The sequence below is a fragment of the Rattus norvegicus genome, chromosome 18 (genome assembly GCF_036323735.1).
Source record: "Rattus norvegicus strain BN/NHsdMcwi chromosome 18, GRCr8, whole genome shotgun sequence".
Lineage (NCBI taxonomy): Eukaryota > Metazoa > Chordata > Mammalia > Rodentia > Muridae > Rattus > Rattus norvegicus.
In genome coordinates, this window is record NC_086036.1 from 16,795,105 (window position 1) to 16,811,579 (window position 16,475).

General features: G+C 39.4%; 1 protein-coding gene across 16 annotated transcripts in view; it reads left to right on the forward strand.

Moving 5' to 3' along the window:
- The window catches only part of Kiaa1328 (KIAA1328 homolog), a 299,019-nt gene that overhangs the window by 32,684 nt on the left and 249,860 nt on the right, over positions 1-16,475 (forward strand). The window contains exon 1 of one of the 16 annotated variants that reach the window (XM_039097036.2): positions 33-14,502. The exons of the other annotated variants lie outside the window; for them this stretch is intronic. The gene's annotated coding sequence lies outside the window, so the exon portion shown is untranslated. Of the gene's footprint in view, positions 1-32; positions 14,503-16,475 lie in introns of those variants that run through there. 16 annotated transcript variants of the gene reach the window in all.

A 16,475-nucleotide genomic window follows, 5' to 3' on the forward strand; every position in this document is an offset into this window, starting at 1 on the left:
ATTTTATATCCAGCAGATGTGACTCTTGTATGAAGAAATTAAAATCAGAGAAATAATACATGTTATACTTTCAACAGAGAATACATCTGCATGTGCTGCCGTCTAGGCATTTAGAAAGATATTAGTAGCATGTGGTATTTCTTCCTTTGTACTTGATAAGGCCACCTAGCTTCTCTACACGCTAGTTACTACGCAGATTTGTCAACTAAAACATGATAAGAAGTCTAGGCACCACCGTAAGATGTTGGATCTTTATTAAGTCCTGTCCCACTGTAGTAATGGAGTCTTAGCCTCCTTATCGTTATATTTCTTATAGATAAAGCTTAAATAGTTCATAGATATGCTGCTTTGCTGTAGACACTAGAATGAAAGAGAAATTTAGAAGTTACAACAGCAGCTTACAGAATATGTAGGTGTTGTAGCTGATAAACAAGCTTACAGAATATGTAGGTGTTGTAGCTGATAAACACTTATATCAGCATAAAACCAACAGTGTCACAGAGCAGAGAGCTTTGTACTTTAGAGTTAGAAAGGTGTATGTGCAGAGCCACTAAACCAACGTGACCTGTAGCCACTCTGGGTCTGGACTGTGGTTTTTGTTTTTTATTTTTTTCTAAGAGACTTTCTAAACCAGGTGACTTAGGGACATTCTGATAATAACCAGAAGACATTGTTCTGCATTACGCTTTGTAGGAGTTCTGCAATTCTGAAGTGGACTTTAGGCAAATCGTTTATTTTGATGTGTCCATAGAGAGATTTACTGCCTGTAAATTTGTATATAAATAACCTGAGAATTGAAAATGAACTTGAAACAAAAAAAAAGAAAGGTGTGTGTGTATTTATATATATTCATATATGTGTGTATTTATACATATTAATATATATGTGTATGTGTGTTTATATGTGTGTGTACTTATATATATTCATATATGTGTGTATGTCTGTATTTATATATATATGTGTGTGTGTGTTTATGTGCATCTGTACATGTACACATATATGTACATAGTGCATTTTATGAAAATAAAGTAAAAACATTTTTAAGATTTACTTTTTGTTTAAATCATGCGTATCTGCAGTAGGGCTTTGTGTGAGGGCAGAGCCCATGGAGGACAGAGAAAGGATCCCTTGGAGCCGGAGTTACAGTTGTTTTCTAGCCATCCCCAATGGTGCTGAGTGCCTCTGAAAGAGCAGTAAGTGCTCCTATGTGATCTCCTTGCTCTTCCTGATGAGGCAGTGGGAGCAGAAAGGACAAGGGAGTGGGTAGGGTTGGAAGCCCTGTGAGTACATACTGTGAATGACCGACCTGGACCAGCTATCAGGACACAGATCAACTTCACTTAGGTGATTCAAGGCGTATAAAGTTTTGGAGGACTGAGGGTAGGAACATCTAGGATGGGCAGAGGGCATTGGTTGAGGGCTTAAGGTACCAACAATGCTTCATTAGCATGAAGAAGCACGTTATGAATCTCAGGTGCTGGCTAAACAGGTTCTTATCAGGAGAAAGGAAGTTGATCCTATAATGTAATTGAGGCTATGGGACACTCCTCAGGTAGAGACGAGTAGGGGCTTAGAATTCCCCAGATAAGGTCAGAGAATGAGAAGCCCTGCCGATGAAGGGAGTCTCCCATAGTGAGCTGATCCCAGAGGCTATCCAAGTCATGGTGGACTTGGACCTTAGTTACCAGAAATTTTCCATACTCCTAAGTATTGAATCATTGCTGTAGGCACTATAGAAAGATATTTAAGTTTAAAAGTTTTTTCTTAGAAGGACATATGAATTAAAATAACTATATATAACATAGATGAGAAACAGCTAAACAGAGTGTGATGGATCTGCCAGCAAAACTAGTGTGTGAATGCTTGAAAGAACCATCATCCTTATTGGCAGTACATTACTAACTTGGTGTAGTTATTATCTCAGATAATAGACATAAATTATAGACATAGTTTTGCATTGACAATAATCATGTATTTTTTAAAAAATTAGAAAAATCTGATCATAATGATAAATTAACTAGCTTAAAAATCACAAAACTGTAACTTTAAAAAATGAATTCTGAACTTCTTTATTTCAAATAGTGGAAGCACGTGATAGAAAATTAATACAGTTCTAATTTTTACCTTTGATTAAAGATTATAAGGATTATTGACTCCATAGTAGTAAAAAATAAATTAGCTTCTTTCTATACTTTCCTTCTGTCTGACTCTGACTCTCTGTTTCTCTCTGACTTTCTTTTTGTCATTTTTTTTCTGTTTCTCTGCTCTATCGTTCTGTTTGTCTCTCTCTGTTTCTGCTTCTCTTTCTGTCTGATTCTCTCCCTCCGACTCTCTGTCCTCCACTATAGTGTCTGGATAATCATCTTGGGCCTCTTCTGGCTTGTTTTACTTTCATTGTTCTAAGAATGTCCCTCAGGTCAGAGACCATGTTCTGCTGTTTTACTTTCCTAGTCAGAGAAATGCTATTTACTGAAAATTTATAATACACTTTGGCTAGTTAGTGTGTTACAAAAATAGTAGTTTAGAAATCAAATGAAAATTTTATTTAAGGATCTGTTTTTCCTATAAGAACTGGAAAAAGATGACTCTGTTGTGATTTGGGGGTTTAAAGTTAACAGTTTAAAGTTGGCTGCTTTACAGTTCTGACTTCTAATGACTACTCCAGTTCAGAGGACCACATTTGAATTAGGGTAGGAAGAAAAGGGACCAGAGGTCTTGACAACTGTAAGTCCTCTCCATTTAAAAATAAAAGAAAAAGCCTTTCTCTATGTATCCTGTCATATCCTCACCTGATAGTCTTTATCCGTATTCTGTGGCTTTCCTGTCAGCACAGGAGGCTGGACAGGTGAGCAGCTCATCTGACTTGGAGAGTTAGCAAGCAATGAGAGAGGAGACTGAAGTTAGCCTCCAACTCTGGTACAAATCAGGGAATATAGAACTCACCTTTACATGAAGAGAAGAGTTGATAATTTGATCTTCCTGGGACAAAAATATTGTACAGCATCTAATGGCATCAGGGTAAGTTAAGGAACTAGGGTAAGAGAGACAGTTATTAGAACATTTGAAAGCTTGGGCGGCTATATTAAGTCCATGTTTGTATAGTATTATACTTAGAAACTTTTGTAGCTTCCCAGGAGAAGGTAGCATATAATTTTAGTGGGCAGTGGTGACATTTGTACTCTGTGCAGAATGATGTTTTTCAGTGCAGAAGCTGTATATACTTACCATGTCCATGATGGTTTCTTCTGAAAAGCAAAGTGTTAAGATAGCACAGGTGCCTTAGCACAGCATTTAGTATTTTTCCAAGACTTAGCTCAAGACGCACCATTAGTTCTGTGGGCCAAATCCAGTATGATTTATGCATTGTATTTGGTGACTTTTGTGCTCTAGGCTCCATAAGTAGTTGCAAGAAAGACCCTGGGATTCACTTAGCCTAAAATATTCATTATCCAGCCCTCTATAGAAGAAGAGAAGAGCATACATGAAGTCATGAGGTCATACATGAGACTTGGATCTGCTTCATGTGCAGTGAGCATGGTGCTGGTGTAGCATTTATTCTGAATCATGAATGAGGATGGAAGTGAATGATGGTATTGACAATGAAGATGGATTAGTTATTGACAATGAAGATGGATTAGCTGATGTCATCCATTTAAGGCATTTTAAATCACAAGTGATAGGTCATGTTTATAGAAGTTTATTGTCAAAAGGGAGAAAGAAATAATACAAACAAAGCTACTCAGATTTTTGTTACAAGTATATTACACAGGTACAAATCTCCTTAAGAGAATAAACCTGTCAGAGGTTAATACAGAAGATTTTACAGTACATAAAACTCCATAAAACTTCAAAACATAAAATGAGCTTGTAATTTAAAACAATATAATTTTAACTACAGATACATTTACCCATCACACATGAATGATTCAGGTTCATCTACATTGAGTCAGATAACCTCAGTTCATTTTGAAGTTTATTTCTGTGTGAGGATTATAACAGTGAATTATAGTTTGGGACATTTTTAAGGTAGTTATACCAGATTAGTTTTTTTAAAGTCTAATAACTGATTAACTATACAGACTAATTTCTTAGTGGAAAAGGAAGATATTTTACATGTTTGCATAGGGATAGGACATGCAATATTTTTAAATAGAAAACTATTTTATTAAAACAAAAATTTTTGATAATTTTTAGTCTTCGAACAAGGAAATACTATGCCTTAAGTGCCATTTTCAGTGCCATATCATCTCTTGAACCTTGTGGAACTTTTGCCTGCCTTGGTGTGAAAGGAGAGAGAGTCTGACACTTAAAGAGTAATTTGCCCAACAATTCTAAAACATGTAGGCATATGAATATTATAAATTGTAATAGATGTATCTTTTAGAAAAGTTAATTAATATTTGAACTCGTATTCTAGAGAATGACTGAGATTGATGGCATTAGTAAAGCTTGTAGAAGGAGAGTTTAGTCTGATATCTGCTGGTAGCATCACTGAAGTATGACGAAGCAGACTGAAGCATAGTGCACGTTAGAGTAAAAGCATCCCTGTTTTGCATTGACTACGAAAGACTGAAAGGTATTGTTTTCACTCCCCACACTGTGGTGTGAATGTGTATGAGTGTGTGTGTGTGTGTGTGTGTGTGTGTACATATGCGTGTGCGTGTGTGCATGTGTGTCTCTGTGTGCTGCGTATGGTGCATTTGTCCATGCAGATAATATGCTCATATATGTGGAGGCACCACAGATAGAGGTCAGGTGTTTTCTTTAATCCCTGACCACCTTCTTTTTTGAACAGTCTGTCACTGAACTTGGAATGGGCCTGTCCCCACCTGTGCAGCACTGGACTGCAGTGCACGCCAGTGACAAGCATGCTGGAGGTTTGAACTCAGGTTGTAATGCCAGTTCAGTCAGCACTTTACCAGCTGAGCCATTTCCCCAGCACCTACCCCCCACTGCTTATAAAATCAGGGACTGAGTTCAGGACCTCAGCAAATGCTGTCCCACTGAGTATATCTCCACCCTGAAAACTAATGAACCTGTGAGCCTTTTTTTGTATCTAATTATGTCTTTTTGTGGGCATGTTGGAATATGAACTGTTCTATTTATCATGTCTGTGAAGTGTCTAACAAGCTCTGTAGTAAGAACTGACTAAAAGATGGCATTTGTCTTGTGAGCTGTACTGAGAGCATGCAGGAGGAGACAATTGGTCACTATATTTTCTGTCCCTCTGCCTTTTTCACCAGGGTTTGGGTGGTTATTATTGTATTGTACAAGTGCTTGGGCTGCTTCTAAGAACTGTGGAGGGGAGCTTTGCTGGGATCTGTTGGTTGTTCACTGAAGAAAATCAAGAATATTTTGTTGTTGATGTTTTTATTTGAAGAGAGTGTGTTTGTCTGTTTGGACTTCTTTTTGTATTGCCGCATCAGAAACTAAGTACTTCCCCTCTGGGTTTAGAAATACTATTCTCTTAACATTTCATATATATACATTTAATTTGTTCATAGCTACCCCCTCATTCCCTTCAGTTTCTCTTATGCTCTCTCAGGATACATCTTGCTTCCAACTTTATGCCCTGTGTGTGTGTGCGCATTTGTGCGTGTATGATATTGATTTTGTTTAGTGCTTCCCATGTATGCATGGGTGTGTGCTCATCTACTGAGACATACACACCACTGGTCATCCTCTAAAGAGAAGAGTCTCACTCTCCCCGCAGTCTTCAACTGCATTACTGCCTCCATGGTGAAGTCCTTCTGTCTGTGAGGACTTTTAACTGACTTTGTCTTACACAGGTTTTGTGTGGGTAACTCCTCCTATGAATTCATCTGTACAGCAGCACATTAGGCCCAAGCAATGGCATTTTAGAACATTGCTCTTATATTTTGCCTTCCCCCTCCTTCACTATGAGCCCTGAACTGGGTGTAGGAGCTGTTGGTACATACCTGAGAACTAGCTATCACTCATTCTTAGTTATTTAACAGCTGCGCGCACCTATATCCTTTGCTGGCTTCCATGGGCCCTGCCTCCATGTACTTGCGTGCATGCATACATACAGATATATATACCTACATACATACATGTTTATAAAGACTTTTGCACTTTAAAGAAAATTGCTATAGGGATGGTGTTGCTTGAGGCCATTTTGGTTGCTGCATGATGCTGTGTCAGTCTGGTAGGTTTGTGGCCATGATGTTATTGTACACTGTCATGGAAAGTCATTGTACATCAGAATTATCAGACAGAAGAATTCTTCCTATTAATGCTATGAGGAGACAGTCCCACTTCCGGAGCAAAACTGATTGTTATTGGTTGATTACTTTTGTTGTTCTCTTAGCTATTAACCACGTGGAAGATTATTTCTTGGGCTAATCTTATAGTTCAATAGACAGAATACTTATCTGGTTTATACAAGGTCCTATATTCAGTCCCCAACACAAATAGATAAATAAGATTATTTTCTTAAAGTATTTAGCTACAAATCTAACTACAGGGTGAAGGGAATTGATACCAAATATTTATATAAAATAAAAGAATTATATTAATTTATCTGGCATACTTCATTTCAGTTGACCCTGTATTAGATAAGTTACTATGTTATAGCAAGCTACCTGTATACTTGGTTTTTTTCTAGAACTAGTCCAGGAAAAAGTAAAAATGTATTCCTCAACTGCCCTGTTCACCTGTGTATACACTTTCCTTATGAGAGAGTTCTTGAGACTGCCATATGGGTAATAAATTCATTGCTTTGTATCTGTACATTTAATCCCATCACAGCTTAGAAACAAAAATTAGTGTAAATAGAGCTGCAGTAAGAATGTCGAAAGTGACAGAAGAGGTAATAGGGGACTTAAAGCACCTGAACACTGGGCATGCCAATAGTCCAGACAGACGCTGCCGCCTGGATGGAGTGCACACACCGCAGAGTTAAAGGAAGCAGTCATGTAACAGGCTTCCTGATCTTGAAGTATCGAGATAACACTGTTAGCTTCTGTTCCTTTTAGGACTTCTGTCAGTAAAACACATTACGTTTTGATGTTCTGTCATGAACAGAGCACTTTGTCATACTTGGTCATCTTTGTGACAACCTGAAGAGTTAGGCAAGCAGATGCCTTTCGTCTCCTGGCCTGGAGAAAGAAGTGGGGAGACACAGAAGAGGCAGAGGTGCGCTTGGACCCATGCCCACTCCTCAGCTTGCTCGTCTCAGCACTGAGGGCACACTAGCAAGAGCCCTCTGTCACACCGACTGCCTTACACTGCAGCACAACTCAGAAGCATGGATAATGTGTGTCTACAGTGCTGAGGCGTTGTAGCTCATGTCTATGTCTAGACACAGAAGGAAGTCACGTGGCACAGGTTCTTGTGTCTTGGCATCTCTCTTCAGTTCTTCCCGTCCTCCCTGTGACGCGTCCTGAGCCCACTGTCCTTTTCAGGACCCTCACTCACAGCATTCCTGCAGGATTGTAGCATCCTTGTGTATGTGTGTACAGCCTTAACTGTTCCTCGAGACTGTTCCATCACTGTGGCCATATTAACCTTTCCTAAAAAGTAGTTTCATTACATCACTTGTCTTCTGATATCTTTCTATAACTTAATATGGTTTAAAAGATCAAATGGATATTTTCCGATACTAGAGATTGAACCAAGAGCTCAAATGTGCTAACTAGATATGTGCTGGGGCACTGAGCTGTATCCACAGCTCATCTTAAACCTACCCTGAGACAGCATCTAGGGAAGCTTCCCAGACAGGCCTTATACTAGCCTCTAATCCAGGCAGTCTGTGCCTACCTCAGCCTGTTGGTTATTTGGCCTAGCTACATATGGGTCCCGATCACTAGAGTCAGATGACATATGACCTTCCTTTGGTGCTCCTTATGTGCTTCCTACGGAGGCTTTCCCTAGGATTGGTTTTCCTCAGTTATCAGTTTTCGTTTATTTCTTTGACATTGGTCCTTTGACTTATTTTTTCAAACCATCTTTAAAACATCCTTCTCAGTAAGTTGTATTTACAGTATTTGGATCTGAAACAATTTATAGTGGTGCCTTCTGCCCCAATTTGTGTGTCTTCTTATTCTTTAGATAACCCTGGTACACTTGGAACAATTCTTGTTTCACTTTTTTAAAAATTACTTTTATTTTTTTTGTAGTCCAGCTGTTGCCCTCCTCCTGGTCCCCCACTCCTCAATGTTCCTCAGTCCATTCCTTCTTCACCCTGTCTCCAAAAGGATGTTGCCCTCCCCACTCCCTGGGACCTCAAGGGTTAGGTGTGTCTTTTCTACTGAGGCCACACCCTGCAGTCCTCTGCTATATATGTGTTGGGGGTGGAGGGGGGATTGGGCTAGCTCCTGTATGCTGCCTGGTTGGTGACTCAGTGTCAGAGATCTCAAGGCTCTGGGTTAGTTGAGACCTGCTGGTCTTTATTCTACAGATTTTGCATTTTGATTATGGTGTGCCTTCCTATATGTTTATAGGCATCTCTTTCTTTAGGTTGAGAAAGTTTTCTTCTATGATTTTGTTTTTCTTCTATCCTTATTTTTCTTAGGTTAGGTTTTTTCATGGTACCCAAATTTCCTGGATGTTTTGTGTCAGGAATTTTTTTTTGATTTAACATTTCTTCAATTGATATATCAATTTATTCTATTGTATCATCTATGCTTGAGATTGTCTTCCATCTCCTGTATTCTGTTGGTGATGTTTGTCTTTATTGTTCCTGTTCTCTTCCCTGGGTTTTCCTTCTCCAGAATTACCTCAGTTTGTGTTTTCTTTATTGGTTTTATTTCCACTTTCAGGTCTTGCACAGTTTTATTTATTTCTGTTACCTGTTCATTTATATTTTCCTGTATGTCTTTAAGGGATTTATTTGTTTCCTCTTTAAAGACCTCTACCTCAATGAATAGCCTAGTAAGAGCACCAGTGGAAGGGGAAGCCCTTGGTCCTGCCAAGACTGAACCCCCAGTGAATGTGATTGTTGGGGGGTAGGGTGGTAATGGGGGGAGGATGGGGAGGGGAACACCCATATAGAAGGGGAGGGGGAGGGGATAGGGAGATGTTGGCCTGGAAACTGGGTAGGGGAATGACAATTGAAATGTAAATAAGAAATACCGAAGTTAATAAAGATGAAAAAAAACCACAAAAACACAGGGGATGGAATATGGAAAGAGCTAACATAAAGACCTCTACCTGTTTGATTGTATTTTCCTGTTTTTAAAGGGATTTATTCATTTTCTCTTTCAATGTCTCTATCCTTTAAAGTCATTGTCTTGTGCTTAGGCTCTGTTCAGATATCCAGGGTTTGCTGTGTGTTGGATTGCTGTGCTCTGGAGGTGTCATATTGCTCTGGCTTTAGTTGATTGTGGTCTTTCAGGGGCCTTTAGCCATCTGGATGATTTTGGTCCCTGAATGTTCTTGTTGCAGTAGGTATTGGGGAAGGGGCGAACCTCGATGTCAGGACTATAGTGGGTATCCTTGGACTTTGTATTTCAAGTCCTTCAGGTCTATATGGTTCAGGAACCTCAAGTATAATGAAGGTGGGCAGAGAAGTGCCAGGAAAATGGAGTCCCCTTGGCATAGCAGGCTGCTCAAGGCAGCTTGGCTTGGCCCAGAGGGCTATAGAGCAGGGAAGATGGGAGGGGAAGGGAAGCTTGTCTGATCTGCAGGTCTGATGAAGGTAGGAAGAGAGGTGGTAGGAGAATGGAGTCTCCTTGGGAGAGAAGACTGCTCAACCGCTTATTTGTGACGGTAGCATTTGCTACACTGAACTGTGGCCATCCCAAATCTGTACATTAAAGCTTTCAGTTTTGGTGTGACTGTAGCTGAAGATAGGGTTTCTAGGAGAACTTAAGATTAAATGAGGTCATAATGTTGGGTGCACCCTGATCCTATAGAGCTGAGATTCCTGTGCTTTTCTTCACACAAATATAGAGGGCACAATCAGAAGGCTACTTGTAAAACAGCTCATAAGAAACCTGAACTGGGTCTGACCAGAACTGTGAGCAAGTCAATTGTTGCCTAAGCTTCCTCAGCTCTAAGCCTTGGCTATGAAAGAAGTGAAGTAGGATATATTAAATGGTGCCCCATTCTCTGGTAGCTTCCTCAGTATAAGGTAAAAGAGCCCTTTAACATATTTGTTACAGGGTTTTATGTCTAAACTTTATTTTGCTTGCAGGCATCATTGTCTACCATGTTCCGTATCTTTACTGCCCTGGCTAAGTAGTAATAGAATTTTGGTCACAACTTATTCTAGATTTGCTTTTAGGGATTTCTGTGACTTATTGACTGGTATGGGGCAGTGGACTATGCCACCAGACAGAAGAACTGGTAAGGTTGTAGCAAGTTCAGAACCTCACTGTTGAGAATGGCAGGAGTTTGAACCAGTTCCGGACCAGATACCTGTCTGGAGTACATGACCACAACATCCCACAAGGAGGACCATGACAGTCAGTCATGCCTGGACAATACCTCAGGTCTTTCCCCATGCATGTTAGAGGATCCCTAACATCTCAGACTGAGCCAATGGGAAGATCTACCCTTAAATACCACACCATTCCAAATGTGTTTATAAGGAATGAAGTACACGAACTAACTTAACAAAAGTTTCTGAGGGTCTTACTGAGCTGTAACACTCCAGGGAAGAATTTTCTCTGCAGAACGTTTATTGTTGAATCTAAACCTGGCCCAGGAGCTGGTGTTCTGGCTTGACACTCACCACTCCATGCTCAGTGGCTGCAACTATGGCTCCTAGCTGCCTGCTGTGTCTTGCTTTCCCCTCAGAGAGCTACTGTAATACTCTGGTCTTTCTGGCCAGCATGCTGGGCTAAGGATTCCCTGCCAGTGTGCCCCAGTACGCAGACCAGCAGTCTGGGATCCTTCAATATCCATGGCATTGTCATTTCACAATAAACAAATGTTTCTTTTTAGGCTTGCTTTTTCTGTCTTGTACTGGTTGAAAACCTCCAGATACAAGTCCTTACACTCAACTCCAGAGGCCAGTTCATTGCTTTGCAGTGAGAGAAACTGGAATTCAACAGTTATGATGGGGACTGTAGCTGTAGAGTTTAGATGGTCCTTATGGTCATTTCTGATATATGTCCACATATAGATGTAGTAAAGTGAACTGGAAACCAAACTTAGTATGTGTTTATTATATGCTATATATTTTATACATCTTTCTATACTTCTTTAGAGTGTTAGTTCTGAGTACGTTGTATCCAATCTACATAGGGTCATATAAAAATTACTTAGGGAAGTTTAATCAGTTCTTGCATGTGCAAACAGACTTTAATGATGACCATCTTCTGTAAAGGACTATTCTGAAATCTCTCTTCATCTCAGCCCATTTGTATTGGCACAGTTTGTAATGACTTTAGATTTGAAGAATATAATGAATGGCTGTTATTAATCAAGAATAACTGTTTTCTTTACCTACTAACCTTAGAATGGCCTGCACAGTACAGATGCCAGCACTTTCACCTCAGCTACAGACTTTCACACCAACTTCTGTGTTTTTTTAAACTTACACCCAAGATTTGGCATTTAAGAGGTCTTTAATTTTTCACAAGTGTAAATGTAGTTATGGTATGTATGGTCATTCAGTGATAATGAGTTAACAAACTATGGGAACTAGGTCTCACTACAAATCAGATGGTTAGATTGTCATGCCTCTTATTTATTATCTTTTTGTAATGCATGTTGACAGTAATGTTATCAGGAGTGTTTGGGGCCAGATAGTTTTCAGAGGTTTTACAGATTTTCGCCTATTTGCACAGGTTATCAGCTGTACATGGTTAGTCTGAAACCTGAGTTGAGCGCTTCAAGGTGAGGGACTCTCATGCTTGAAAGGCTTTGGAGTGGACTTGGTACTCCTCTGTCTGTATGGAAACCTGCATCCTGAGCTCCTTGTTTCTCCTGGGTCCTGAGGCACTCGTGGAGCTAAGGAGAGAAAGAGCCATTTCTGTCAGTCTCAGAAAGTCTAATGAAGTCACTGCTGTTGTCTGGTGAATTTCCAGAATTTAAAGAATTGTTTCTTTCAAAAAAAAAAAAAAAGGAAGGAAGGAAGGAAAAAAAGAAAGAACAAAAGACATTGCCAAAACTGAGACTAGAAATAAAGTTTCCCTCTCTAGAAGCTTACATGCCATAGAGACAGGCACTAAAAGAAACCTATGACATGATGACAAGAGAGATTGTCATCGGTATAAGTGCAGAAAAAACTTTTCACATGTTTACCTGTCTTCCGGGTAGAAAGCTCCAAGGCGTCAATGAGCCAGGCTGAAAGGACTAGAGGAATGGCTCATGCTGGAGACAGTAAGAGGAGATTTTAATATGGCGGCATGCATATTCACTTAGAGGATTTGCAGTACTTAGGATAGTCAGCAGATAACATCAGGTCGTCACTTGGGATGGCAGAAAACTAATTCAGCATGCTGCTAAAGCAGCTTTTCCTCATTAAATAAAATTATGTGAAGAATATTGTTTTTAAACTGTTATTAAATTAGGGACAGAATATCTCAGATATGATTAATCCTAATGTACGATAAAACAGAAAGGACTGTGGTGCTTTGGAAAGAGGACCTGTGTTATATGCATTACATCTTAGCGTTATGGCTTTGGATAAAGCACACTTTGTAAATTTTAAATTTTTTGTATATAATGTGTCAACAATACCTGAACAATTTACCAAAAATGATGGCCAAATGAAATAATATAAAATTTTCTGGTAAATGGTTAAGCTCTATAAAAGTTTTATTTATAAAATATTATCAAGAAAGTTCATAACATGTAAAATGATGTGAAGATTTAATAATGTCCTGCAATTAAATTGTAATTGTTCTTTTCTGTTTGAAGATTTTTTTCTTTAAAATTCTCATCTCAAAACAAAACAAAAAACCCAACAACAAAAATCTTGCTTTCTAGTTTTTGTGGCAATGATATAAGTTTTTTTTTTAATTTTTTTATTAGATATATTTCTTTACTTACATTTCAAATGTTATTCTCCTTCCCAGTTTCCTGTCCATAAGCCCCTATTTCCTCCCCTCCCCTTCCTCCATATGGGTATTCCCCCTATACAGCCTCCTTATTGCCCCCCCATATACTCCTGCACTGGGGGTCCAACCTTGGCTTCCCTTTCCCTTGGTGCCCCAACAAGGCTATTCTCTGCTACATATGCAGTTGGAGCCCTGGGTCAGTCCATGTATAGTCTTTCGGTAGTGGTTTAGTCCCTGGAAGCTCTGGTTGGTTGGCATTGTGGTTTTTATGGGGTTGCAAGCTCCTTCAACTCTTTCAATACTTCCTCTAATTCCCCCCAAGGGGGGGTCCTGTTCTCAGTTCGGTGGTTTGCTGCTAGCATTGCCCTCTGTATTGGACATGCTCTGGATGTTTGTCTCGGGAGAGACCTATATCCGGTCTCTTTCAGCATGCATTTTCTAGCTTCATCAATCTTATCTAGTTTTGGTGGCTGTATATATATATGTGGGCCACATGTGGGTCAGGCTCTGAATGGCCATTCATTGAGTCGCTGCTCTAAACTTTGCTTCCATATCCCCTCCTATGGATTTTTTTCCCCCTTTTAAGAAGGAGTGGGAGCATCCGCATTTTGGTCATCCTTCTTGAGCTTCCTGTGGTCTGTGGATTGCATCTTGGGTAATTTGAGCTTTTTGACTAATATCCACTTATCAATGAGTGCATACCAAGTGTGTTTTCCTGTGATTAGGTTACCTCATTCAGGATGATATTTTCCAGTTCCAACCATTTGCCTATGAATTTCATGAAGTCATTGTTTTTGATAGCTGAGTAATATTCCATTGTGTATATGTACACATTTTCTGTATCCATTCCTCTGTTGAAGGGCATCTGGGTTCTTTCCAGCTTCTGGATATTATAAATAAGGCTGCTATGAACATAGTGGAGCATGTGTCTTTGCTGTATATTGGAGCATCCTTTGGGTATATGCCCAGGAGAGGTATAGCTGAGAGAAAAAGTATAGTGAGTACATTTTGATAGTAGCATTCAAAGTATACCTATAGGTAAGTTTAACAATCTAAAAAAACATTTGTACATAAAAAATATAGAAAATTCAAGTATAGATTTAAGTATGCCTTTTAGTCTTAAAGCATGTGAAATTTTTTTCAGTGTTTCAATTACCAGTATTCAACTTTTCTAGCATTATATATATATTTTTTTCCCAAGAGGAACTTTAAAAACAATTTATTTTCTATTTCTATAATTAATTTTTTCTTTCTTTTTTTTTCTTTTTCTTTTTCCTCCATCTTTATTAACCTGGGTATTTCTTATTTACATTTCAATGATACAAGTTTTAAGAATACATGTCAACTGCAGCCTTCCCTTCTCCACTGCTCCCAGCCTATCCACCAGATCCACTGCTCCTCTGTTTCCCGGCAGAAAAGAGCAGGGCTCCCACGTTACTGGCAAGAGACGCCGGCTAGGAGTGCGCTGAGGAGGCTCTGCACCATAGACTTCTCTGATCAAACACAAAGGAATCGCAGGCAGAAAGACGTAAGGAGCTTCAAAATGCCAAGCTTGGAGTTGAACCTACACTGTGAGGTTGCATGGCTCTGTCTGGGTCTGGCGTTCTTGAGCGTAATGAGAATGCCAGTAGCAGTCATCAGAGCAAGATGTGTTTATTTCATGTGGATGACCATCTGGTGTGGATGACCGTCTGGTGTGGATGACCATCTGGTGTGGATGACCATCTAGTGTGGATAACATCTGGTGTGGATGACCGTCTGGTGTGGATGACCATCTGGTGTGGATGACCGTCTGGTGTGGATGACCGTCTGGTGTGGATGACCGTCTGGTGTGAATGGCCATCTGGTGTGGATGGCCGTCTGGTGTGGATGGCCATCTGGTGTGGATGGCCGTCTGGTAGTAGAACTGCAGAGCGCTGACTCTGCGTTAGGGAAGCACATCTTTCCCATCTTGTCATTCTAGATTCAGCCCTCACGTCTACATTGTGGCCAGCAGTAGCACAGTCTGATTTAATTTTGTTGTAATGTTTATTGTTAAATTTAGAAATACAGTTGACTTCTATATATTTGTTGTATAGATTTAAGCTTTGTAAATTGTTTTTATTCTAGTACTTTTGTACATGGAACCATGTCAATCTGCAAATAAAAGCAATTGGCTTTTTACTCTGTCTTCCACTTCCTTTTCCTGTTGCAGTACTCCGGTTCTAGGTTAAATAGCTATGACTGAGAGAACACCCGTGTCTCGTTCTGCGTCATAGGGAGGAATGCACATTCCCCCTTGAGTTTGACACTGTCTATGGTAACACCCTTTTGACCCACTCTTTTGTTTCTTCAAGTTTCCTGCTGTTCCTCAGTTGTCTTCTGTTATAAAATTGTGAGTGGATGTCAATTACTCATAGCACGTTAGATGTCCTTACTGTGTGTTTCTGTTAGGCCTAGCTTCTGTCCTGTGTGCTGTGGCAGACTTGGACTGTAATGCAGGCGGCAGTACTTGGTGTCAGTTATGCCTGTTATGTGAAGGACTTGCTAAGGCAGTGTTCTTTGACTCATGAGAGCAACTTACACTTTACTACTAAAGCGGCCTAATCTGGCACTCTGCATCACCTGGAGATAGATCTAAATACAATAAAAGATTCTCTAATCAATAAACATGAGAGATGAAAAGTATAAACTATTGAATTCATGTGGGAGCTACATTTTTTAAGTAAACACATACTTAGTTTATATAGCGAGACTATGTCTGAGGTCTAGCAATTGTATTTACATTTAATAGTTTCTGAAAGGTTTTGTTTTCCTATCTACTAGAAAAGGATGAAGGGTCAGTTAAATTACATTTGGAGGAAGAGAATAAAATACTACAGTTGGCAGGGGAGTGAAAGCTAAGACATCCCTGTTCTCCAATTCTCACTGTGTCAGCATTTTCTTTACTATTTGGCTCCAGCTAAGTCAAAATTTTAAAGAGTGAGAATTTTCCAGGTCCTTATTATCTTATGTTAAATATTTAACATATTATAAGACAGCCCAGCTTGTTGCCAAGAATGAAGTGTAAGGTGGTTTATTCTTAAAAATCCAATCTTGTGGTTGCACGGCATTCACTGAGACATAATGTAGGACCGGCTGGAATTTATCTGTTAAAACAGACAGTGTCTTGGAACGAAGCCATCTATTGTCCACACTGTTAAAATTACCACCATATATTTTTATTTCTTAGACTCCCTCTGAAAGAAGGACCAGAGCCATGTGTTAAAAATACACTTAGTGAAGGTCTTAAAAATGTAATTCAAATATTAAAATTCTCTCACTGATGTTGAAATGGTCAGTCTTGTAAAATATTAAGAATTTTGCAGTAAGGTTCTTGTGGTCTTCCCAACAAAATGCCCTAGGCTGACAATGTTTTGAATATTGTTTTAACAATAAAGATTATCACGTGGTTATGTTCCCTAGAAGGCCCCACGGTGGTAATACCCCTAGATTTTGTCTTTAAAGAAAACTGCTGAGAGG